This window comes from Geospiza fortis, unplaced genomic scaffold (assembly GCF_000277835.1).
Source record: "Geospiza fortis unplaced genomic scaffold, GeoFor_1.0 scaffold41, whole genome shotgun sequence".
Classification (NCBI taxonomy): Eukaryota; Metazoa; Chordata; class Aves; order Passeriformes; family Thraupidae; genus Geospiza; species Geospiza fortis.
In genome coordinates, this window is record NW_005054299.1 from 4703489 (window position 1) to 4728331 (window position 24843).

At 40.6% G+C, this 24843-nt stretch overlaps 1 protein-coding gene across 1 annotated transcript in view; it reads left to right on the forward strand.

Moving 5' to 3' along the window:
• KCNH1 (potassium voltage-gated channel subfamily H member 1) overlaps window positions 1-24843 on the forward strand; it is a 162862-nt gene that overhangs the window by 115288 nt on the left and 22731 nt on the right. The gene's annotated exons all lie outside the window — the stretch shown is intronic.

The following is a 24843-nucleotide window of genomic DNA, read 5'->3' on the forward strand; positions in this document are numbered from 1 at the left end:
GTCCTGATAAATGAGAGTGCTTGTGCTTGCATTTTCACCAGCACATCTTTTGAGAATGTATTTGCATGCTGTGGTTTCTAAACCTTCGTCTGGGGGGGGGAATGCAGTTTTGCAAAGCCAGTGGAATTTCTGCTTTCCTCTCAGTTATGTAAAATGGGGGGAAACAAGTGTGGTCCGGGATGGTAACACACAGTTATGGGGCTCAGGCTGCGTTGGTGTCATAAAACAAAGATTTACTGAACTGGCTTAGGAGCACAGCTGCAAGCATGGAGAGATTGCTCCTCTCAGAGGTCCATCTAGCTGGGTGTCTGGTGTGAGGCAGTGTCCAGCAGTACTGCCTAGAGGACAGCGCAAGTACAGGAGGGAAATGTCGCTGTGCTGTTTGGAATAATCTCCTGGCACCCAAACAATTAGGGGAGAGGATCAGAAGCAGTCTGTATTTTGTAATCCTTTGTGTATTTTTCTTCTGTGACTTTGTCTTGATATCTTTTGAGTCCTCCTAAAACTAAGACTTAAAAATTCATAAGGTCCATGGCAGGGAGATCAGAAGGTTAGAGAGCTGTGTGAAGAAAGCTGCCTTTCTTGTTTTGAACCTGCTAATACCATTCAGTATCACTTAATTCGTCATCAGAAGAAAGGGTCAGCAGCATTTTCACCATCCTCTGATGTGTCACTAATGATTTTATAGCTCTCTGTAGACACCTTCATGTTTTCCTCCTTCTTCTTCTTCTCTCTCTTCTCTTCCTCTCCCCCACCCCCACAGTAGGTGTGAGACTACTTGTCATTCACAGCTTCATGTTGAATTTGAGTAATAAAGCGTGATGAGAAAAAAATTATGATGCAAAATTGTTTTCACATTTTCAAAGTCAGCTGTTCATTTAATAATGGTTAAATTAAACCACAAAACACATTAAAACACAAAGCAATATAATTAAGGGGAAAAAAACCTTGAGAAGAAAATTAAACATTTTTCTTGCCTCAAAGTACATCTTTTGAGGATGTTTTCAGGAGCTTACTTCAATATTTTGTGTACATAGCAGATAACAGGGATTTTCTTTTCTCTTTTGAAGAAGTGAATTGTCTCTCAGTCCTTGTGCTGCCCTGCAGCTTTTCAGCTCTCAGACCTGCACCTGTTCCACAGCGGGAGCCAGGTCAAACTGGCAGCACTGGCTGGCTCCACCCAGCTGTGGGACACCATCTTCTAGCCGAAATCCAGGATGCACAGGGTCTGCTCAGAACCAGGTGTCACAACGAAGGGTTTGGTCTCCCTGCAGCCTTTATGCAGATATTGATACAAGAAGTTTTGCTTTTGCCAGGTCTGGTTTGTAGCCCTCCCTCTTCTGACTGCTTTAACAGCTAACTGTGATCTAATCATCAGCTTAATTCTGAAAGTTTCAGTCTGACTGCTTACTAGAAAGTTAAAAATAAAGCACAAAGAGCCCTCAGCTTAAATATATTCTCTTTTTTTTTCAGTTTTTATTTTTGTGGTAATACTACAAAGCTCCAGACAAATATGTACACAAGGCAATTTTAGTCTTCTTACATCCAAACTGTCCACTTCAGAAACTCCAAGTATATTCAGCTAGCTTTAATCTGTGTTTATAGCTAACCTGCAGAATCATAAAACATTCTCTATTACTCTGCAGAATTAATTAACTGTGATATCTGACTTTTCTCAATAAATCTGAAACACTGTGCAGTTGAATACATTATTTTGCTCCTAGCTACTAAGGCAGAGGTGTTCCTAAAGATTGCTTGAACACTCATGGCCTGATACTTCTGATTTTTGGGTGGCCAAATCTTTGGTTGTCTGATTGGAATATTTTGGACCTTGTTTTGAGTGAGCTGGAGTATATCTATGTCTGTCTCCAATCAGAAGTCTAAAATGGTTGAAACAGAGATTGCTGTGGAAATGTTGTGTTATCAACCCTGTGTTAAGCACAAATCCAAAACACAGCCCCTCACCACCTACTGGGAAGAAAATTCACTCTATCCCAGCCCAAAGCAACACAGGCATATGAAAGAGTGGCAAGTAGAGACCACTGTTTAAAAGAAGAAAAACATATGGTCAACAGCTTCTAGAGAAGTTAGTGTAATAAAACCAGGAAGAAAATCTGAAAATAGCACTAAATGGGGGATACAGATATGAAAATGATGGGTTTTTCAAGCTTATTCTTAATTATGTGCTTTTTAAAAAATGTAACTTGTGCATAGCATGAACCTAAGTATTACTTTTAGTTGCTGGCATGTTGTTACTAGAACAATGTAGGAAGACAAACTGAAGGAAATTCAGAATGTGGCAAATGATTAAATACCTTTAAACAGTTTATTTTTAAAAATATGGTCTTTCAATAAATGCAGTATGCATTAAAATACAAATGGTTAAGGAAGAAAACAAAAACCAAACAGCAGAAAATAAGAGCAATAGGAGCTGCAGCTCTCAACTTTTTTTACTGTGGAGAAATGTCACAGAGTAGCATAATGTTTGGTGTTTTATTCTAAGCACCACAGGGTAAAACTGGAGAGAGTAGATGAGTCTTTGAAGCAAGGGGAATATTTTACAAACTGACAATATGCAGCCAGGTGAATTGGTTAGGTGGGTGAGTGGCTATAAGCCTGCATGTCTCCACAGTGTATTTCATCCCCTTCTCAAAAAGCAGATTTCTTTTCTTGTAATCCATGAGAGAAAAAAGGTACAAGTGCATAAAAGTGCATATTTGTGCCACACTGTTCTGTGCCTGAGTGTTAAGTGGGTCCAGCTTAGATGCCGGCTGAATTTGGGAATGTCTGGCCCAGCCTGCTGTCCCCTGGCCTTGCTCACATGCACTGAGAGGAAGGCACAGAAGGGCTCTGCATGGTGCTGTGCTGGAAGGGGTTGATGTGCTCGGGTGTCCTGGTGCTCTGAGCTGGGCTGGTGCCCTGCAGGGCTTTCCCTGCTGCTCTGGTCACAGGCAGCAGCTTGCTGTGCTTGTGCCACTGGACCAAGCTGAGCTGGGGCAAGAGGAGTAAATGGTGCTGCTGGGCTGAGCCAGGCTCTGCCTCCTCTACTTGCGCGCAGGAATACTTTGCTGTGGTGAAGGGAATGGAAATATTTGCAGAGTAAGGTACCACTTACTCGTGATAAAACAGTGCGAGCCTCGTCTTATATTAATATTTATTTAACACCACAATGTTAAGTGAATAGTGCTGTGGAGGAGGGAAGCTATTTATTTTTCACACAGCAGAGGCATTTTGAAAACCAAGAGATGGCAATGCAAAGTCACTCAGAGGAGTGAGCTGCTGAATGCTGGATGTGTGTGTAAGAAATTCTGGAAGAGTGTAGTGCTTTCAGCTCACTGGGTGGAAATTAAAAACAAATAATCTGTGTGCCAGCAGGATGACAGGGAATGATTTTGGAACCCACTGTTGTTTTCAGATTTATGTTTTTATTAATTTACTTCTTGTTTTTAAACTCAAAACATGGGTAGTACAACTGTAGGCCTAATAATACTCTACAGTAATGCCTGGCATCTTTTAAAGGTTGGGAACACAGAGGGATATCCTAATCTGGTTTTGGATTATGCCTGACTGACCTTCAGTCACTGGTTTCCTGTCTCTCATTGGAGATAAGAGTGTCTGGGTGAGATGTGTGTATAAGCATGTCAAAGAGGGGACCTTGCTTTATATTTCATAAGAACTTCTTACAGTTGTTCTATCTTTCTAGAACATATGGTTTTCATTTCTTTTGAGATACTGGGATTGATTTTCCAATTAAAAAGCATTTTCACTGTTGCCTGAAACCTCCATAATCAGGATCTTCTTCATTGTGTGGGTCATTTTGCCTGGGAAAAGAATGTAGGGAATCAGGTCTGTTTTGTTATAGCTGAGGAAGGCTGACAGACTGCCCAAAAAATACCTTTTTACCAAAACTTTCCTAGTTTTTTTCATTATGATGTGGTTTGCAGAGAGTCCACTGACTATAGGAGCAGCAGGGGGTGGGGTGTTATATGCAGTAATTCGGAGAGTGTTCAGTAAAAGCAATGTGATCAAAATAAGCAAGCCATATTTGATGCACACATGAAATTTTGAAATGCTGCTGTCTTGGAAAAGTCATCTTTCATGTGGTTATGATTCAGCTCAGAGATTAGTTCCAAGAAGAAATGAGAAATTGAAATGCACATATTGGCTGGTAATTGTGTGAATAGCAATGAGTGGGTAGTTCAAAGCCAGCAGATTGCAACTATTGGGTCTCTCCCAGTTTGCTTTTTCACAAATAGCAATAGTGGCAAGGGACAAGCACTTTTGCTTGTTTCTTTGTGGGGTCTGTATTATTTCGTAGATGAATAGGTGTTCCTCTGCAACATGCTAGATGATAAGATTTTCTGTGGGCCATATTTCAGTGCAGGTCCAACAAGAAAAAATATCTCTTGTTTTATTATTTTATGCAAATTGTTTCCTCTAGCAAGAAGAATTTCAAGCACTATCTAGGTCATTACTGCCAGAATTAATTAGTTCATTAAAAAGTATGACAAAAGAAATGTAAATCACGTTGCCCATCTATTCTTGGCAGATCATTGAAGTATATACTGTAAAAAAACCCAAAACCCCAAACTAAGCAAACAAAAATGTTTCCTTGGCTCAGAAGTGGAATAGGTGGTTGGGCAGTTCTCTCCCTTTTCCATTTTTAACATCATGATGGCAGCCAATGTAACTCATTTTGTATATGTGAAGGCTGAAGTGGGAATATCACAGCTCTATACCAGAGTTGTATTTGCAGAGAATTGAAATTATACTGAAGATGTGAACCTCAGTTTCCATAGCATGGAACCTCAGTTTCCATAGCATGGATCCTCAGTTTCCATAGCATGTGAGATGGTCAATGTACATAAAATATTTGTTTCCTTACTGCTGTTAATCTTATTCTTGGTGAATACAGTCACCTGTATTTAAAGTTTGGCTGTGTCACGTGCTTTTGGCACAAATATATGGCCAATAGTGGTCGTGTTTAGCAGCCATTTGGCTCTGCTTACTGCATGTAGGGGAGCTGTCTGTCCTTGAGGCACCTCATCCATGGTGGTAGCAATGGAAAATTATTCCCCCAGATCATTCTGTGTGCTTCCTACTGGCAGAACCTGAGTCAACCTCCTCTCCTCCTTGCAGTGGATCTGCACTGCTCCTGGACAGAGAGACAAAGGGGCTCAGTTGCCATTGCAGTGACCTTCATTTGTGATTCCACATCAGTTTGCTTTGGGCAGCATTATGCTTTATGAACAACTTATTTTGAAGAGCATACCCTGAAGAACTTACGGGTATAGATGCTCTGCCTCCATTCATTTATTACTTCAGTGTAACCATTAATTAAATTGAAAGCTCAATCAGCACTTTGAGAATCTGTGAGATGACAAACAGTGTAGTGCTAAGCAGTGGTCTCTTCTGGGAAGTCAGTGCTTTATCAGCAGATATCAGAAATCAGACATGGTCTGAGCTGTGAGAGGAGCTGTAGCTGTAACCTCGCATTTCCTTCAGATATTCTATACTGCAAATGATCAAAATATTTCTGTCTCCTTAGAAGTTTCCTTTGGAGAATTTTCCTGTTAAAACAAACAAAAGAAACACTGAAATAAAAATAACTTGGAAGGAAGAAAATTAAGCGTCCTTCCCCCACTTTCCATAGCTTTTCAGTCAGTAAAATTAGAGAATGACCCAATTTGGAAAAGTAACTTAAAAATAAACCTTACTACTGAAGTTAGCATGTAGAAGTGCAAGACAGTGATTTGTTACATGAATCTTCCTTTTGTCCTAAAACCCCACCAATCCAGACTCCTTTTGTAAATCTTACGAAAAGCATGGCAGAAGTTTTGAAGGAAGTTACTGACAGGGAACAGCTTCCAAAACTACAACAACATTTGAAGTTACAGAATTTTTTTCCCAAACATACTCATTATTATGACTTCTAAATGAAAAAAAAAAATATTCCTTTCTTCCTGAAATTAATTCTGGGCTAATTAAATTTTTAACAATATTTTTGAATGTATCTGACATATTTAATTTGTTCAGTTCTGAAAAGTACGTGGCCTGTAAAGTGGCACAAAATTCAGATGATCATAAAATGTTCATTATGGACAAACTCACTTTCCATGTTTCTCTTGGTTGCATTTGAGTTATACCATTGAGCATTTCAGAAACAAAAGCATCAGATCAGATTTTTGCTTATATTACTTTGTACTGGGAAGGTAAACATGCTGCAGATCATTGTCAGATTTTTTGAGGTGATTTTTAGAAGTCTTTAATAAAGAAACATTTTCTTCAGCATAGAGTAATAAGTTTAAAAGCCAAGTCCAACCTCTGCTCTTTGAGAACATGGAAATACTTTCTGGAACGTATCTGGAATCAGATGCATGGAGCAAGGGGTTCCAGTGTGTTTCAGTATAACACGATGGTGCCATTTTGCACTTTCCTCCCAATGTGGCCTTTTTCAAGTCTTCTGGGCTTACATTTAAAAAGGCCAAGTCTGCTTATTTTCCCTCCAGTTTCTAGTGCTTAGGTTGCAGTTTTTCTACCTCTGATACCAAAGAAAGAATATTTTTGTTGCTATAATGTGAATATCCATTTTGCTATGAGACACAAATGTCCTTCTAGAACCCTATCACTTGCCCCAGTGCTTGTAAATCAACACTTCCAGACAGAATAAAGCACACACAGTTGTTTCATAGTTCATAGTTAGCAGGCATTCTAATTAAATTGCCTATTTGTTGCTGTTCTTACCAATGTTTTCTAATTTGCTTACAATTTTGTGACCAATATATGTGTTCTGTGATTTCCAATCAGAACGTTCCAGAGAGAAACAAAGTTTTGTTCAGAAGAAGTAGAGTTATTAAAAATAGATAATGAAATTTAAACAATCTGATACCAAGTTGCTTTTTCCCTCTCTCATTTCTTTCAGGATATGTAGTCACAGCAGGCATAATTTTCAACTTCTTTTTTTTTTTTTTCCAAATGTAAATGCAGTGTCGTAGTGCAGAAATTAAATTAGAATTAAGGGTGATTGTTTGGTATTTATTATGCAGAGTATGCCTACTAGTTTGATGACAGACGTTGACATTTACAATTAACAAAATTTGTACCTTGTCAGCACTGAAAAAGAGGAGACTTGCTGTGTTTATTAATTGATTTATTATTTCTGAAAGCATTTAAAGAATGCAAGAGCAAAATAGTTATTTATGAAATGAAATCTGTAACGAATTCATTGCATTTGGTTGCAATCAGTAATACAATCATCAGTCTTATTTTGCCAACAATACTGAGAGAAATGGTACAAAATGAGCAGTGACCTGGACTGTTTCTTGCTGTTGTTAAACCAGGAGCTCTGGGGAGCTGCTGAGCACAGGGAAGGGGTGAGATGATGGGAACAAGCTGCTTCAAGCCTTTTCAGAGAATAGTCCGAGTAAATTAGTTTTACTGATGGAAAATGGTCAGCTCCCAGGCCACAGAGAGCTGTGTGGAGTACAGGCTTGTTAACACTTTGCTGTACGCCCAGAAGTGGCAGAAGAGCTGCTTGGAAGACTTTGGCTAAGTGCTTTGCTGTTTCCCCCCCAGCCTCATTGGAATGCACTCTTTATTCACATTGATGCCTTTTCAGGTTGATGCTCCAGGTTTCAGATCCAGGGCCCTGGATGACCTGATGCTCCAGGTGACCCTTCATTGCTCACTGTGGCCTGACCCTGCTCTGCCCCCTTCTCTCACAATGACAGCAATTCCAGCACTGGCTCCTCCGTTCCCAGCCCCTCTTCCCTCCTTGCACATGTGTCTTTTAAATAAGATTCTCCATGGTGCCCTCTAGATAAGTTACTGATTAGTCTTGGGGAAGGGGGATAAGCAACTGGTCTGAGTAATTCCTCTGAAAGTAAGTCATTGATATTAATAGAAATGTCTTTAATTTGTTGATTTTCCAAATGTACCTCATCATGGCATTCAAAAGCAATGAATGCTTTTTACTCTGGTTCCATTCATTTTGCAGTTCAGTATCTCAGCATTCAGGTCATTTTTCAGGTGCTTAATTGACTTCATTTTTCTGCAGTAAAGCCCATGATTTTCCTTGTATCGTTGTAATGTCTCTGATATTGCTTTAAAAGCCTCAGTACTGAGAACCTCCCAAAGTGGAGAGAATAAAATCAAAATATTACAGTATAAATTGTTTGCTTTTTGGCATGGGCTTTAAAATTTTAATTTGAAGGAAAGGTAAAACATACTTGGAATTCTAGAAAAATCTGTTCCTGGTTGATATCTGCTGAGTAAACGTTGAGGCAGAGTCTGACAGCAGCACTCCAGCAACATGGCATAAAACTCTTCCTCATTTATTGCTCTTCCTTCTCCATTTGCGTCTGTTGCCTGCCACTGTTTTGCCTCCAGGTTCTGCTGAGATGGGAATGCTGCACGGAATCTAATCCTAATGCAGAACTGCATTTTGCTGTGAACAGCCTTTAACTCTGAGGTACACTTCCCTTTCCTAAACCCACCTGAGGCTGCATTAATAGCCTAAATGAGGTGTAATGAATCTACATACTCTCCAAACTATTTCCTTTTTGCCCTTTGGTTGCTTTGAATTTTTCAGATTATGAAGCTGTGAAAATTCTCAATGGTTTTCCTGTTTTCTGAAGGACTTTTATTTTTCACCTCTGTTAAAAATCCATGTATTATTTTCTTTCCCCCTTAATTTTCCAGCACTCTTTCTGTCCAGATGATGGATGGCTTGCATTTGACTGGTTTGCTTCCTTTACTACAGTGTTAGGAAAACAAGTCATATTGATGATGGAAGAGTTGGAGAAGAAGAAGGTGCACTGGCCCAATGTTCAGCAGCACAAACCTCTTCTGCCTTGCTGAGGCTGAAGGTGGGGATAGAGCTGCCTGCAGAAGAGAGGAGAGGCAGAGCAGATGGTGTAAGATGAAGGGGTCAGGATGTGCCAGAAATCTCATTTCACACAATGGTGAAGAATTCTTTTACCACGTATTTAAAGTAACACTTTGGAGTGCCAGCCAGCCTCCTGTTACAGACCAACAGCAAGTTCATTCTTTCTGCTTATTGGAAGTATTTTCATTTGCAGGCACCATTTGGTTCTGAGAACTAGGCTGTTGCAAAACCCCCCACTTTATATTTTAAGATTCACAATAAAATAGCAAGAGTTGCAGCGCTTGCCAGCTCCTGTAATTTCATGAGAAGGCTGCATTTGGTGTATTTTCCCCTGATGGCACAATTCCTGGATACAAGTATCTATGCAAGGAACACGACTCGTACATTTAGGAATCCCACAGTTATAAATACTTGGAAATGTGTAATACAAAACCTAAAAAGCAGGGTATTTTTTGTTCCTAATCTTGTGAATTCCACACCTACTTGCATGATAAGCAATACTAGTGTTGATAACATAGTCTCCTCCCAGTTTTGAAGAAGAAAAAAGCATCAAGGTTATTTTATACCCATCTTAGCATTACTTTTCAAGGTCTTATATTGATCCTCAGTTTTGTATATAACCAATATATTTTAAATCATCAATTTTTTTTTATTTAAATTAGGTTTTCATTTAAAAGCACTAAAATAATGGTGAAAAAATATATTTGTTTGCTGTGGTATTTATAAAATAGCTACTTCATTTTAAAATAAAGGACAGGAAAAATAATGTAGTCACAAGACAAAGGACTTTGATTAAAGATTTTGGATATGAGAAAGTTTTCACAGAAATATATTTTGTTGTTGTGTTCCAGACATGTAGGCATACACTCATATAGAGGAAGTATGTTTTATATATATTTTATGTATGTGTGTATATATGTATATATATTTATTTATGCATGAGCAGTTAAGCTTTGTAGGCATCTGATTACAGCACTAAGCAGGAATTCCACTTTATTGATACATTAATATTCAGTAAAAGGCCCTAAACCTTTTTGTTTGTTTGTTTTTAATTCCACCTACAGTATTTACTTGACAACAAACAAACATATTGTGACAAACTGGTTTTAGGAATATGATTCTTTTTTTCTAATAATAAGTAAGAATAGTACAAAAGCAAAAAAACCCATCAAAAGCTACCTGGAGAAACTCTGGAGAACTTCCAAATAATAGGAAATAGGGTACAGAGCAGGTACAGAGCAACCTCCCAGCCAGCTGGAAGGCTTCCTTTGCTGCCAAATTTGGCTTTTTGAAAACATTTTCCTGGCCACAGTGAATGCTCCATGGGTTGCAACAAGGTCAATATGGCATCTGCCATTAATAATTGTTTTTCGTGTGCTGGGCTTTTAAGACATACTGTTCTTCCAACTCTAAAAGAGTTGGTGGTCAAATAGTTTTCTGACAATATGTTTTCTTTAATTTGAAAGCAGAGAATGCCATAGTCTCACTTTTGATATAAAATATTATAGTGGTGGATTCTAAGAGGAAATAAAATGGGACTTTATGACCATGACTTACTAAAAAAAGAGTAAGCTTATGCCAAATAGATCTACATTGATCATGGATAAATTTAGATGGAATTCAAAATCAGGTTTCTTATTATGGAAAGGATGAGATGTTGAAACTGGCTTTTAAATATGAGTAAAAGTCAAATTAGGTCAAAGACAGAACTTGTGAAGCCAATGAAGAGGTTGCAGTTGTCTATGACAGCACACAGTTGGACTTGGAGGAGGTGTCATTGCCTCCCAAGCCTGTGTTCCCTGTCCTGCTGGCAAGAATTGCTTTATAGCTCTGTTTGTTCCGTGTTACTGGAGGAATCACATGGGCACTTAGGATCGTGCCTACGTGAGGGTATTTGTGCTGGAGGTGCAAAGTCTGAAAGCTGCTGAGTCAGTTCTGTGTTTCACAGTATTTCCCAGCCAGAGGCACTGGCAGAGCCAGAAGGGACCAAAAACTATGTCTGGCATTTCCCTTCTTCCCTTCCCTTTGGCCTCTCAAATCTTGCTGCTATTACACAGGCAGGTCTGAGTGTACAAACGTTTACACACACACTTGTGCAACAGTCTTTGGCTTGAGACGTCTGTAGTCCCTCCACTTTTAGTGTTTATTCTGGAATTGCTTTCTTCTGTTTACCTCTCATTCCTTGGTTTTATCAGTCTTGAGACACCAGTCAAGTGACTTAGGCAGCAAATGTCCTGCCTGTGTTTTTGCATCCGTCACCCCTGAATAATTGCATAAATGTATCTACCAACTCTCTTATTCTGCTCTTAGTTGAAATTGCTTCCACAAATAAGCAGTTTGTGCAGAAGCCTCTGCATCTTCTTCTACGTGATTATACAATGGTGAGGTGTCTGTGAGTCACTGGAATCATCCCCTGTGCTAAATCTGCCTCTTGCCAATAGACTGTCTGGCCTGGACACTGAAAATAGAGTGAGAGGGAAACACTCTATCTACCTCTAATGTGATTCCTTACCACAGGGGAATAAGTTAAGGGATATTTTTGTGTGTGTGTTTTCATTTACGACAATTAAATAAGTGAAATCTTTCTCTTACAGAATAGGAAGTTAAATTACTATGTTTTGATTCTGTGCCATTTTGCTTTTCAGGTCTATTCTGTAGCCTGGGCTAGATTCTTATTTGATAATAACCTAATGAATTTTTTTAAAGCAGCATATTAAAATGCAAAAATAGGGTATCTTGGTTTAAAATGATGGTGTTAATGGATTTCAAACAGCAAAAATAACAGCTTAGTAAAAAGTTTTGTTGCCAAGGCTGTAGTATTGCAAAGTGGGAATTTGTTGTGTCTCCTCTAGAGAAAGAAAAGTTAATAGGTTTGGATTAGATATTAAGAAAAAAATCTTTACTGTGAGGGTGGTGAGGCACTGGAACAGCCTGCCCAGAGAAGCTGTGGATGCCCCATCCCTGCAAGTGTTCAAGGCCAGGTTGGATGGGGCTCTGAGCAACCTGGCCTAGTGAAAGTTGTCCTTGTCCATGGCAGGGAGCTTGGAACAGGATGATCTTAGAGGTTCCTTCCAACTCAAACCATTCCACGATTTTACAAGTCTATGGAAAAGTTGTGTTGCTAGTTAATTTTAAATGTGGCTTTATTGCATTGGGGTTCAAATACGTTCCAGAGAACAAAATTACTGCAGTTCAGACTTTAAGAAAGCAGACGTTTAAAAGTCTAAATGATTCTTTATCACTTATCCATGACTGGAAAAGTCAATGTTTAAGGGATTTCAGCTTTATACTGTGGCTTCCAGTAACAGTGTCTTTATCTTGGTGATTATGCCCTGCTAAAAATCAGTCTTAGCACAACATTCATTACAAGTGTCAGGTTTTGTTTGCTAACTCCGAGTGTATGCTTTAATGTTTTGTCAATGCAAAAGTATTCCTGATGAAGAGATGATAAAAAGATGGTTTGTGATTTAACTCTCCATTAATTACAAAACTAATTTACTTCTATCTAGCATATTTAAGGCACGACCCAGCAAAGAAGAGTGATGTTGTTCCTAATCCATTTTTAGCAGTGATCTTGTTAGTACTCCCCAAAGCATGGCTGTCATGTTATAGATAGAAGAGCACAGAGCTGTTTGCTAGGGAACACCTCTCCCTGTTCCCTCCTCCATCCCTGCACTCCAAATCTGCTCTTTGTTTCCATTCAGTTGACAGAACCTGTGCTTTCAGTGCAGGAGCTTGCAGTGCTGGGAATGCAGAGGCATTTAATGCAACAAGGAGCTGATGTTTAGAATAGCAGTCAGGATGGAGCAAAGATGACTGTGGGAAATTAAATGCCAAGGGAAATTTAAATATGCCATAATCATAAATGTCATCTCTCCTTCCATTGGTCCCTCAGGTGTCAAGGAACTGTCAAGGAACCTCAGTTGAGGACCATGCACCAGCAGCCCACCAAGCACATGGTCCCTCTTCTTTGGACTCACTGATGGTATCTGTCAGGGACAGTACAAAAGATGAACAGAGCTAGGGAGAGGCCATGAGCTTTTCAGGGGGATTTTGGAAGTTCTCTACTGCTTTGTGTTTGAAATGTTCCTTTTCCTCTGAGGAAGGGGAGAAGTGCATTCCTGTTCCAATTGACCTGCAGGGTCACTAGCAGGGTCATCCTAGAGCACATTACATGGAAATACATCCAGAAGATTCCTGAATATCTCCGGTGAGGGAGACTCCACAACTTCTCTGAACATTTCGTTCCAGTGCACAGTAAGGAAGAAGTGTAAAAGATGTAGCAGAGGCTGATGACAATGCAGAACTCAGTGCTGAGTTGTTTTAAGAGGGTAAGGCCCAACATATATAGGGTGTATTTAGCTGAAATTGCATTTTTGAACAGAAAAGGAACCTTTATAGAATTATTTAGGCAATCCATTTTTTAGATTTTTGCTGATTCTCTGTGTAGTCTTTAGGAAAGCTGGTGAAGGGTCTGGAGACTAAATCCTGTGAGGAGCACTTGAGGGAGCTGGGGATGTTTAGCCTGGAGAAAAGAAGAAGGGAAGAATGTTTGCTTTGTGTCACATCACCAGAGAGGATCAATACAGGTGATGGATGGAGTGGGCAGTAACTATAAGTTTTGAGGGGCTGTAATGGATAAGAGGATGAGTAGGAAATGTTATACAGAGGGAAAGCAGAAGCCAAGATCTTGGTTTAAAATAGTAAAAAAATGTAATCCCAGAAACTCTAATGGGTAAGATCTTTCTGGCTCCATACTGCACATGGAAGCAGACAATGTAAACCTTTGAGTCTACAACATCTGAAATATTTCTGTTACCTCATTCTAGATGTTCCATTCAGGATCAAAGTAATTTATAAACTGTAGCACAAATAGGTAAAAAGAATGAAATTTCAGTCCAAATGAACCACCAGTCTAAACAACTTTAAATATTGAGAACTTCAACAAATTCAGTCAATGATAGAAAATGACACCCTCATCAAGACTTCATTTGCTAGAAGGGTGCTTTATTTCAGCTAATCAAAAATGTTTTCTATTACTGTGTAGGACTGTCAGCAGTCAAGCAAAATAAATGGTTTAAATGTAGATGCATTGGAAATAAATGTGTTTGGATCTTCATGCAGTGGTATCAGCTATATGAGGGTTACAAATGATGAAAGGATAAATTTGGTGGTGCTGACTTCAATAAAGAATAACATTAAGGTAGCTGCAGACACACAACTTTTAAGATATGGCAGTATAAAAATCCACTTTTATGGCTTTATAGCGTATGCCTGCAGGAAAACTAGTTAAAAGCAAATAAGCATTAGAAAAGAACTAAAGAGAAAAGCTTTTCCTCATAGAAATTGAGAGAAATCTGTTATGAACTGTTGAACCTGCAGTGTAATTTAAATATGTTATTTCCTTCTCAAATTAAGAGTCTAGGATTTGCTGGCAAATTATCCTTGTTGAAGATGGTGACACTGTTACTCGTCTATGCTTTTACATTTGTAGCTCAGAAGTTTTATTTCCAGGAAAGAGATAGTCACAGGGAGATCTGTAATTTCTTTAAAGCTTGCTTTAGGAAGAACATATACTGCCTGCTGATTTCGTGTAGGTGGGGTCAAGTGTTGGCCTGATAGCTGCTCTTCCTCCCTCGAGTGGTTCAGAACAGACTGATCTGAGGAATAGGCAGTAGGCACAAGACCAGCAACAAGACCAAAATTAGCAACAGATTCTGCCTTTTTGTGTGGGTGCTCAGCACCCCTGGCCAGCTCCACTCCTCCCTGGATGTCTGCTCCACCACACTGCCAGACTCTTGGCAGAACCAAACCATTGGTTCCAAGCTTTTGATGAAATCTGAGCAGGACCCTAAGTGACACAAAGTGTTCCCTTCAGCAAAGCACCTCAGCCATCACAGTCTCCTTTTTTAAAGGACCTGCAGAGCAATACCAAGAGCCCCTTTTTTAGGGGAAGTGTGCATCCCAAGGCAAGAGCCATTAGCTGGTTGTCAGTTTAAGGTAGGGACACTTGATGTAGTTTGTTGGCACAAAGCTTGAGCAGACAGAAATACCACATACCTTCTGCTAAGTCTGTGTTAAGTGCCACTAGGAGGGCAGTGAAGGAGAAAGCAGTGCCATCACTTGAATAATACCATAGATCACAAAAGGACAGAGTGCTTCTTTACTGCAGCTTCACTCACAGCTAAGGTAGAGAACTCACTGTTGTGTAGGGGGTTTGCAACACCACATATTTCTGTGTGTGGTTAAAAGGGAATTGTCTAGTCAGACTGGGCAATTATCTTTTTCAAAGACTTCTTTGTAAGTGAGAATCGATATGGTTGTTAGTGATGATGGTTTTCCAACAGTAGTGGGAACATACCTGGTAATTTCTAGACAATTGAGTGATAAAACCGAGTTGCATTATACTCGCTTACGTTCATATTTTTTGTCCTCTTCATAAAAGTGGCTCTGGGAAACTCTTGGATTATTGAGCCAGTCTGGTTTCAAGCCTCAGGTTAATTCCAAGGTAAAAAGCTGTTCATTGTGTACACAACCCACTTCTGCTGCTTTTCTTCTTTTTGAATATTGGAAAAATCTATAATTCAGTCTCTGCAGATATGTGTCACTAATGTCTGGAACTTTGCACCAAGTTTATTTCATCACCAGCAGAAGAACAAAACTTCTGTGGGAGATAATCAAAGCAAATAGTGGAAAATAACCATTTCCAGTCATCCGCTCACAATACTGTGAGGTTTCTACAAGACTGAATTTTACTTCAAATAGCAAAGGGATTAACAAAATCAATCAAGACCTTTAAATGCAATTTCTATGTATATACATTCAAAAAATTTACTTATTTATCTATAAAATACAATCAACAAATGCTGTAACAAAATATTTACACGCTCCTCTTTGATACCCAGATCAGCGTCTACATTGTTTGCAAAATACTGACAGTAAAGGTGTCACTCTAAAATTGATTTCAACACTGCTGTCTTCCATTCATCAGAGCATAGCACCAGTAAATTGGTATGAGTTTTTACAGACAATGGCATTTAAAGCAGCACTTGACTCAGCCAACAGCTGTGATTTATTGTCACTCAGTTGGAGCTGCCAAAACACCAGAAGCAAAGAATTGCTTTGGAAAAGGTTTGTATGGGTGGTCTGCCTGCTTTCTGCCTCTTGGGTGGTTATCAACTCCAGTAAATTCCAGGAGAGAATTTATAGGGGAGTGGTGAGGCCCAGGTAGAAAATGAACCATCAGTGAGATGAGGATTTTCTTTTACATCACGACACATTGGTAGATAGGTCACTGGCAATGCTGCTTCTGCATTCCTGTGGGCTGTCCACTCTCTTTTGTCCTGTATGTCAGCTGGTATTTGTGGTTTTTGGTCATGTGTGCAGTGGTAGACAATGAACTTTCTTTAACTTGGTATGCCTTGTAGCACTGAGATACTGTTTTATCATGATGAGGTAAAAAATGTAAAATTCAGGCTATATTTCTCCCATTCTTCCATGAAAGATGTCAGCATTTCCCCCTATGACATTCCTAGAGTGTTCACTGGTATGAATAGATGAACAGTCCTACATTCACTGTATGAACAATCCTACAGGCAGCCTCACCAGTGAATCAGTTCCTTGTAATATTCAGAGCATTAAGGAAAAAGATTAGCAAATGGAGTTTTCACCATAACAGTCTTGCATGATTATTGCTGTAGACATCTTTCAGTGATTTAATCTGTTTACTAGAGACAGAAATGTGTAGCCATTGCAAACTGTCTATAATAATTAGTTCATGATAACAAAGTTATGCCTGGATGATTGCATGGCAGACTCCTGAGTGCATTTTTATGAAAAGATATTAACAGTGCTGAGTTAGATGAAACTGAACTAATCCTGTTGTTATCTATCCTATTTATATTTTATATGCAAGGGCTGGCGGTTTGACTGATGCAACAGAAGTGACGTATATGCAGTTATTTATCAAATTATTTGAATGAAATCTCAGTGGCAGGTACTGACTCCGTGCTAAGGTATGTGTCAGTGGATGTTTCCTCTAGACATTCCAGAGAGAGGTACTCAATTTTCTCCAGCCAGGCTATTTCTTGTCTTCCTTGAGGTCTGCACTAAAAGGATGACTACAACTTCTCCTACAAATGAATACTGCCTATTGTGGAAGTTTATCTACTGGTACATCCTCTTTCCTGTTGTTTTGCCCTTCTGTTGCAAGCTCACTGTGGGCAGCTGTGCCATACTAGTGCAGTGGTTCTGAAAATGCCTCCTGTGAGAAGCAGAAACAAATTTTTATTAGAATTTTTCATTCCTATTTTGAAGTGAAATACATCAGTCCTTAGTTGTTGAGATCGTCTCTGTAGCATATATATCTCTGGACCATCTCTGATGGTCCTTTCTGTTGTACAAAAGCAGTATCTAAAGCCTTTTCGTGCTCTAAAACCCTGCAACTGAGCTGAAAACAAATCCTTGCATGTTCTGTGGGAAAGCTGGGAAGCATCTCACCAGAGCCTGCAGAAGAAGGGTTTGCTAGAAAGCAGGGGCATGTTCCAGGTTTTTTGAGGGGACACACTGCTGAAGGAAGTGTATTGCCTCATGGTTAGATAGATGTTGCATGCTTACACAGGTATGTGAGATTTGCCTCTGCTTTTCTACAGGAATGAGTATGGTTTGCTGTTGTTGAATTCAAATGTTGATGCTGCTTTCCTCAGAAACAGAATAAGGCTTTCCTGCTTTCTGAAGAGCTGGGACAGGATGTACAGCTGGTGGCTGATGTGACAAACCACACAAACATTTTAATGAATGTTGTTTGGGACAGTGATGGAAGTCTCAGTTTCTTAACTTGGAGCTCAGTGAGCATCTTCCCTGGAAAGGTGCTTTCTGGAAAAAAAGTACTTATATGTCACAGACTTATCCTTTCACAGACACAGGTCCCAGAAGAACACAGTGAATACAGCAATACTCAGCCCAGGGCTTTACAAATGAGATTGAGCTGAGCTTCTCTTTTCTGCTTGCCCTTTTTCTGCTGACCCTTTGAGGTTTCCCAAAATGGTTCCCCAATCCAGTAGCAGTTTCTGGTGTAGCAGTGACAGCCAACTGTTCAGTGTTTTCTCACTGAAAAGAGTACCTGGAATATTTCAGCTTTGTCTGACAGGCATGTGGGAGATGGGTGCTCCTAATTCAGAAGAGCAGTACACCTTCCAGCAGAGGAGTTGACTGCTCCAAGAAAGCTGCTGCAGGACTGGAAGGAGAAATAAAGGATGAGGGCCCATTATTTACAACAGTGGCTCACAGGAGAAGTGGGTGGTGCAGGGCAGAGGGGCTTGGAAGGAGTGAAGAGAGCTGTGGAGGCTGCAGAACTCCCACTTAACGCAGCAGATGCTCATCTTTGGTCTCTGCTCCTCTTTTTGCTGCAGTTCTGCTCCTCTTGGAGCTGATGCTGGGGGAGGGAATTTGCATGTCTGACATCTTTCAGCCAGTTTTAAAGCAAAGCCAGAAATAGCTTTTTTGGGGGGGAAGGGAAAGCTTAAAAGTTTCATTTGCCCTACACTAAAACTGCCCCTTTCTGACTGTTTATTTTTCTTTAATAATTCCTTTAATATGCAAAGTGTAACTGCAAGTGGATCATCAGGCATTTGCTGCTTATATCTGGTTTAGTTGCATGGCAGTTTTAGGGTTTAATAGAGAAAACAGAGGTCAGGCACTGCCTATGGGAGGGCACGTGCCCCCAAGCCAGCTGTGCCTGGGATGTGCCATCTAAGAGCATTCCTTCTTTTCTCATAAATGTGTGGTTTAAGATTAAGACAAATTAAGGCAACATGTTAAGTAGTAGTTGCAATGACTGCTTCCATCTGTTTATTCCATTTTTATTTTGAATATGCATTAATCATACTTTTCCTTACGGTGAGGAAACAGTAAATTCCCAATACCATGATGTTGCAGAAAAGTGTAACTGTTCAGACATCTTAAGTTTCACAAGTCACTGCAGAATTATTATTAACTGAGTAGCTCAGCCAGACATTTAAGACTGAGAAGTCTCTCTCCAGTATCTTGCTGTGTGCCTATGTGCCTGTTACCAGCTAGGTTTGAAAAAAGAGTATGATTGCCAAATATTCAAATGGACTGTCCACTCAGCTAAGCAGTTAACTGCTCTAGATTTTATATTCATTGGTGTCATTGCTCATTCTGTAGTTGCGTCTGCATTTGATTAGAGGAGACAGAGGATTTACCTTTGTCTTTTGAAGTACTTTACCATGTCAAAAAATTAGATTTCCTTTGAAAACAAAGCGGTAGATGTGCCCATTACATCTTTCCATTGCTGTGTGTTTTGCACAAAAGAGGCTTTTCCATTTTATATATTGCTGTGATAATTTATCTCTGTCTAACTCTGCTTTTGTGGAGTAAGAGATAGCTGTAGGTACAGCCAGTTACTTGTGATTTCACGTTGTAATTGCAGTTCTGCCCCACCTGGGGGTCACAGTTGTCTGTGCTGACATGAAGCCACAGTTGCCTTTGGAGACTGATGACAGGAAACTTGAATAGAAGTCCTCAAAGCAAACTTTGTCCTGTGCTGTGGGATCTCAAGAACGTACTGTTTGCTCTCACACCATTTCTATAATGTGAGGAAGGGGCCAGGTCTTTGCAGCTGGATAAGTGAGATTATTGGCTCTCTAAGGCAAAACTGATTAACGCGTGGGCTAAGGTGAGCATGGGAGGCTTTCCTGTTCCCCAAATCATGGGTTATGGGTATATACACACAAGGAGTTTGATGCAGGATGTGTCCCTTTGTGCTCCTCTCCCATGCCCCTGGAAGGAGGCTTGGCCAGGGCTGCCAGACGAGGTGTTCAGCACAGGGGCTGTGAGGGGAAGCCTCCTGCAAAGCCTCAGGTCTTGCACCCAGTCTGTGCTGCTGCCACCCACAGAACTCTTCACAGGGGTCAGTTCCCTTCAGCTGCTGGCTGGGCATGGCACTCACCTGTACCTCAGCCATTCTCTGGGCATGGCACTCACCTGTGCCTCAGCCATTCTCTGGGCATGGCCCTCACCTGTGCCTCACCCATAGCACTCACCTGTGCCTCAGCCATTCTCTGGGCATGGCCCTCACCTGTGCCTCACCCATGGCACTCACCTGTGCCTCAGCCATTCTCTGGGCATGGCACTCACCTGTGCTTCAGCCATGGCACTCAGCTGTGCCTCAGCCATTCTCTGGGCATGGCACTCACCTGTGCCTCAGCCATTCTCTGGTGCATGGCAGCAGCCAGGGAGGCCGATCAGGCTGTTGGCAGGGGCAGGTCAGGCTGTTGGCAGGGTGCCTCACACTGAGCATCCCTTGCTATGCTTTCCCTGGGCAGACCCGCTGTCCCTGGCTCTGCTGTGGCACCACAGCGGCACTCCTTTGTCCCAGTCATTTGAGCTCCATGTCCATCCCTGCTCTGTGACTCTCACAACACAGGGCTCCTGTCCATGGAATTGCCCAATAAACAAACAGAGCAAAGCTCTGAGGTGCTACAGGGCTCTGGAAGCACTGGAGGTATTTTGCTTTCTGGCATGTTTGTGTGTGTGTGTGTTGTGTGTGTAACGTATGCGAGGATTCAAGGCTTAGTTCTGATCCTGCTAAAGTAACGTAAGTCCAAATCCTGTTCCTACCGTGGCAGATTTATCAGAGCATGACTGCAAACGCTCTGAAGCTGACTGAGAGACAGCTACGTGCTCTGGACAGGCAGCAGCCAGGAGTTCGCTCCTACAGCTACCATGGGAGCAGGAAAACAGCCATGAGTAATAAGAGTGAGTGGGGAATGTGCAGCAATTTAACAGCTAACAAAATGAATGTAAAATGATACTGTGTTCCCTGCATTAATATTAATTATTTCTCTCACCAAAATAAAATGAAAACAACATTGTAAGCAGTCATTTTAAATTTTTAAGACTATATTATTGAGGCACTTATATAATGCATTTGGGACCCACTTTCCCATTTTGTATGAGAAATAAGAATTTTGGAACAAGATAAACAACTGAAAAGGAAGTATAATACTGAGAAAATGAAAGTCATGACAATTGCTGCTTGTAGACTTTCTTCCTTTTCCTCTTCCCATTTGAGATGCTGCTGTGCCACTGTACATTCTGGGGCTGTAACTATGAGAATGTGATTGAATGCAGTAGGTCTCTGATAGAATTCAGTCCTGTAGAAGCAGTGATTTAACCTGGGGAGTATGGGCTCTGGTCACAGTTCATCATCTTCCGATAAACTGCAGTATGTAGCTGTGCTGTTCCTCACAGCACCTTAGAAAGGAGTTGCAGTCAAAAAAAAATTATCACCTCTCCACTTTGTTCCGAGAAAACTGTAATTTGCAGCCTCCAGGAGAAGCATTGTGTTTGTTACTTGACCTGACCAGTGGAGTTTTCCCTGTTGCGTTGGTTGGGTGGTTCATCAGAGTAGGAGGCAGGGACTAGCTCCCTCATGTTTTGCCCCTGGTCAGGTGGGCAGGTCACTCATTTCTCTACACAGGTGCTCAAAGATGTGAGGAGGCAATTCAATTCAGGCTCTCTCTGTGTGCTAGCTGTACAGGACAGCACACCTTCTTTTAACCCAAGGATTTTTCTTTTTGCATGCCTGTAGAGCACACAGCAGCTATTTTACCTAGTCAGTCATGATAGTGGCATATTCAGATAAAAGTGTTGCAGGTCCATGCCCATGAGTTGGCAGAGATGGATGGTGCTGCCCCTCCATCTGCCCCCATATCCCACTGATGTGTTCTTTGGCGCTGTGCTGCCTCTCAGGTGCATCACAACCCCACCCCTGCCACCAAAGTGGATGTGTGGCTGTAGTCTGGGGTGTAGGAACAGACACAGTCACCTGTCAGGGCTGAGCAGTCATCCATCCCCTGCAGCTGTTCCCAATCTCTTCTGGGGAAAAGATGTTTGCACAGGTAGAAAAAATCCTGAAGAATCAATGTGGCCTACAGAATTGCCAGCTGGGCCCTGCATGTCTAGGCTAAGGTCTAAGCATGCTGAAGTAATTTTCCATTTTTCATTGCAGAGAAGGAAAAAAACCTGGAAAATCAATATAACTTCTGTTTTCCATAGGAGACAATGGACAGATTGTATGCTTTAAGGTCAAACAGATGTTTCATCTCGATGCATTTTTTTTAATCCATAAAAACAGTGGGAAAATATATAGGGGGAAAATGGTTCAAACAGATTAAGAGTGTATTTTTGCTTTGTTGCAAATATTTTAAAGCATCATCAAGAAAGAAAAGCAGTTAGTTTTGTTTTAGCTAATAAAGTCCAGTCATTTTCAAAACCATCTCCTTCATTCCTTGTTTTATACAGAATCAGAATGAATTTTCTAAGTTGCAAGTAAGGAAAAAAAAAGAGGATTTAATTCTTGTTAGCAATTTTCAGAAGATGACAAATACTCTAAAATGACTAAAATGTTTAACATCAAAATGAAGAACTGTTTGCTAAAATATTCGGTATAGTTATGAAAACAAAAATTCTGATGCTACTCTTGAAAATTTCTCTACGAAGGGAACCAGTGAAAGCAAGTGGCAGCATTACCTGATAATTGCAATGTATGGATAGTGGCATCAGAGCTGTCAGCAGAATGTATTCATGTTTCAGGTGCAGCAGTGTATGGGTTTGGAGATAGACATACGGAGTTAATATTAGCCTGGTTTCTGATAAATACCTGGCTCTGGACTGTGATGGAAGAAGGTGAATTTTCCTCTCCCAGGCACTTAGACGAAAACTCACTGTGGAAAACCTGGGCTGTTCTCTCATGTTGGCACAAAGTCTGGTGTGAAAGAGCCCCCATGCAAATCCCAGGTTTCTCTCTGTCTCTTGAGCGCAGCCTGGGAGTAGGAGCTGGGCTGGCTGAGCTGCTCTGCAGTGGCTCTTCCCTGGCACCTTGGGAAGCCAGGACCTGCTCCCGTGCAGGCTGGGGGAACAGCGCATCGTTCTTCGGGGCTGGGCAGTTTAATATTCTCTGCTCACAAGGTTTATGGAGACTTTGTTCAAAAAGCACTCTTGTGTGCCCTCTGCATTTTCAACATCAGATAAGAAGCTTTAGAACCCTGAATTATTTATAGGTTGGTAATACAGTAGATCTGACCTTTTTATGGGGTAGCATCGTGCAGAAACAAATGAAGTATTTTTACACAAGGGTCATGCCGGCAAGGCATAATCTTGTTGTTTCAATTGTGATGTCCCCTCACTTTGCTCTGTCCTAGCTGTTTTTGGTTTTGTTGTTGGTTTTTTTTTTCAATGGCATTTCTTGTATCTTATGTGTGAATTGAGGACAAATAATGCAAAAAACATCTGCTACTTTAAGCACAGGAGGTTTTTTTTTCGGCAGCAATTGAACAAATGCAGTTATAAAAAAGTTAAAAAGCTGTACCCTTTCTGCTGATCTCATAAGGATGAGCAATAAGGCCTGTATTTCCCAGTTTATTGAGTCTGAGCAGTACCTTTTACCTGCTTAAATGCCGAAGCATTGAAATAAAGAGAATTGGCATTGTATTCTCGTGAGTCACCAGAACAGTAGTGGAATAAGATTTTGTCTATTTCACAGGAAACCCAGTGTATATCTGTGAGAAGTGTTTTAATACGATCTTTTGGATTCTGAACCCATAAGCCTATAATAAATCCATATGCATCTCTAGTGCTATATTTTGGGTTTGGACCTGATTTCCAGAGATACTGAACCTCAACAAAAAATAAAAAAACCAAAACCAAATGAAACCCCTCCATGTCTGCACTTTTAAAAACTCCAAGGAAACCCATCCAATTTTGAACATCTGAATCTATACTTTGGACCAGAAAACCTCAAAAGAGCTCTTTTCTAGAATGGGAAGAGAAACCCAGAACAGCACTCATGTGCACACACTTGCTTTCCTCACCAGCTTTGATAGGATTTTAAAGGCAGGACAGAATGGTAATGGGTTAGGTGAGTTCCTGACTACTGCTAACTCCCTAGAGTTACATCTCTCAAAAATGCAGGCTTGGGCTGCATACTTTCACTGAACCACAGTTTATTGAATTTGTGGCAGGTTGGCACTGCAGGTCTGAGCCTAGACTGATGCTTTAAAGCATCCCTCAGATGGGAAAGATAAATTAAAGATTAATTCAATAAGTCGCAGAATCACTAATTTGTGCACTGCTATTCAGTTGGACTTTTTTACTTATTTTGAATGGTAAAACAGGGGCATTTAAAGATTCAGACTGAGCAAAATATGATTGTGAAAAGACTGTGCTCTCATTGGCTTTAAAATCCAGCACAGTAAGGAAGTGATGTGGGTCAGTGAATAAAGGCAGAATAATAACTGCATGGAGGCAACTTTTGAACATCACTGTAAGATGCTGTCAGATACTTGAAAGTTTTAATCTTTTAATTTGTCACAATTTTTTTTCCCTTTAAAAGCTATGAAGGTATGTAGCACTTCAACAGATGTGCTGGTGACTTGTAGGGAGCTTAATCCTGTGAGTGCTGTGTCTCAGGTGTCCTAAGAACTCCAGCACGGCGCCAACTACAGCTGCTTGCAGCACTTGGCCTCCTGATTCCAGCTTGCTGTGGAAGTGACTTCAACTAAAGCTTTAAAGATATTTTGTAACATTTATATTTGTGGCCGCAAAAATATTGTGAAACTTCTTTTAGAGAAATTGGTAAGAGAAGTATGATGGTGCCAAGCTGGGAAGTGAGATAAGGGTGGAATATCTTCCAGAATTACTCTTTTTTTTTTTTCATTGATAGATTTTTGTATAGTTTTATTCTTACTACTAAAAGCACGGGTTTCAGTTATTGGGTATCTGCTTTCATCTTTAGACAATTCCAGTAGCTCCAGTGAAGTTATGCTGAACTTCCACCTCTCAAGGATGTGACTGGGGGCTTGGCCCCTCCTAAATTGGCCATTTCACCAGAGGAGACCCTGCTCTGCTGACAGCAGGTGTACAAGCCCATTTTC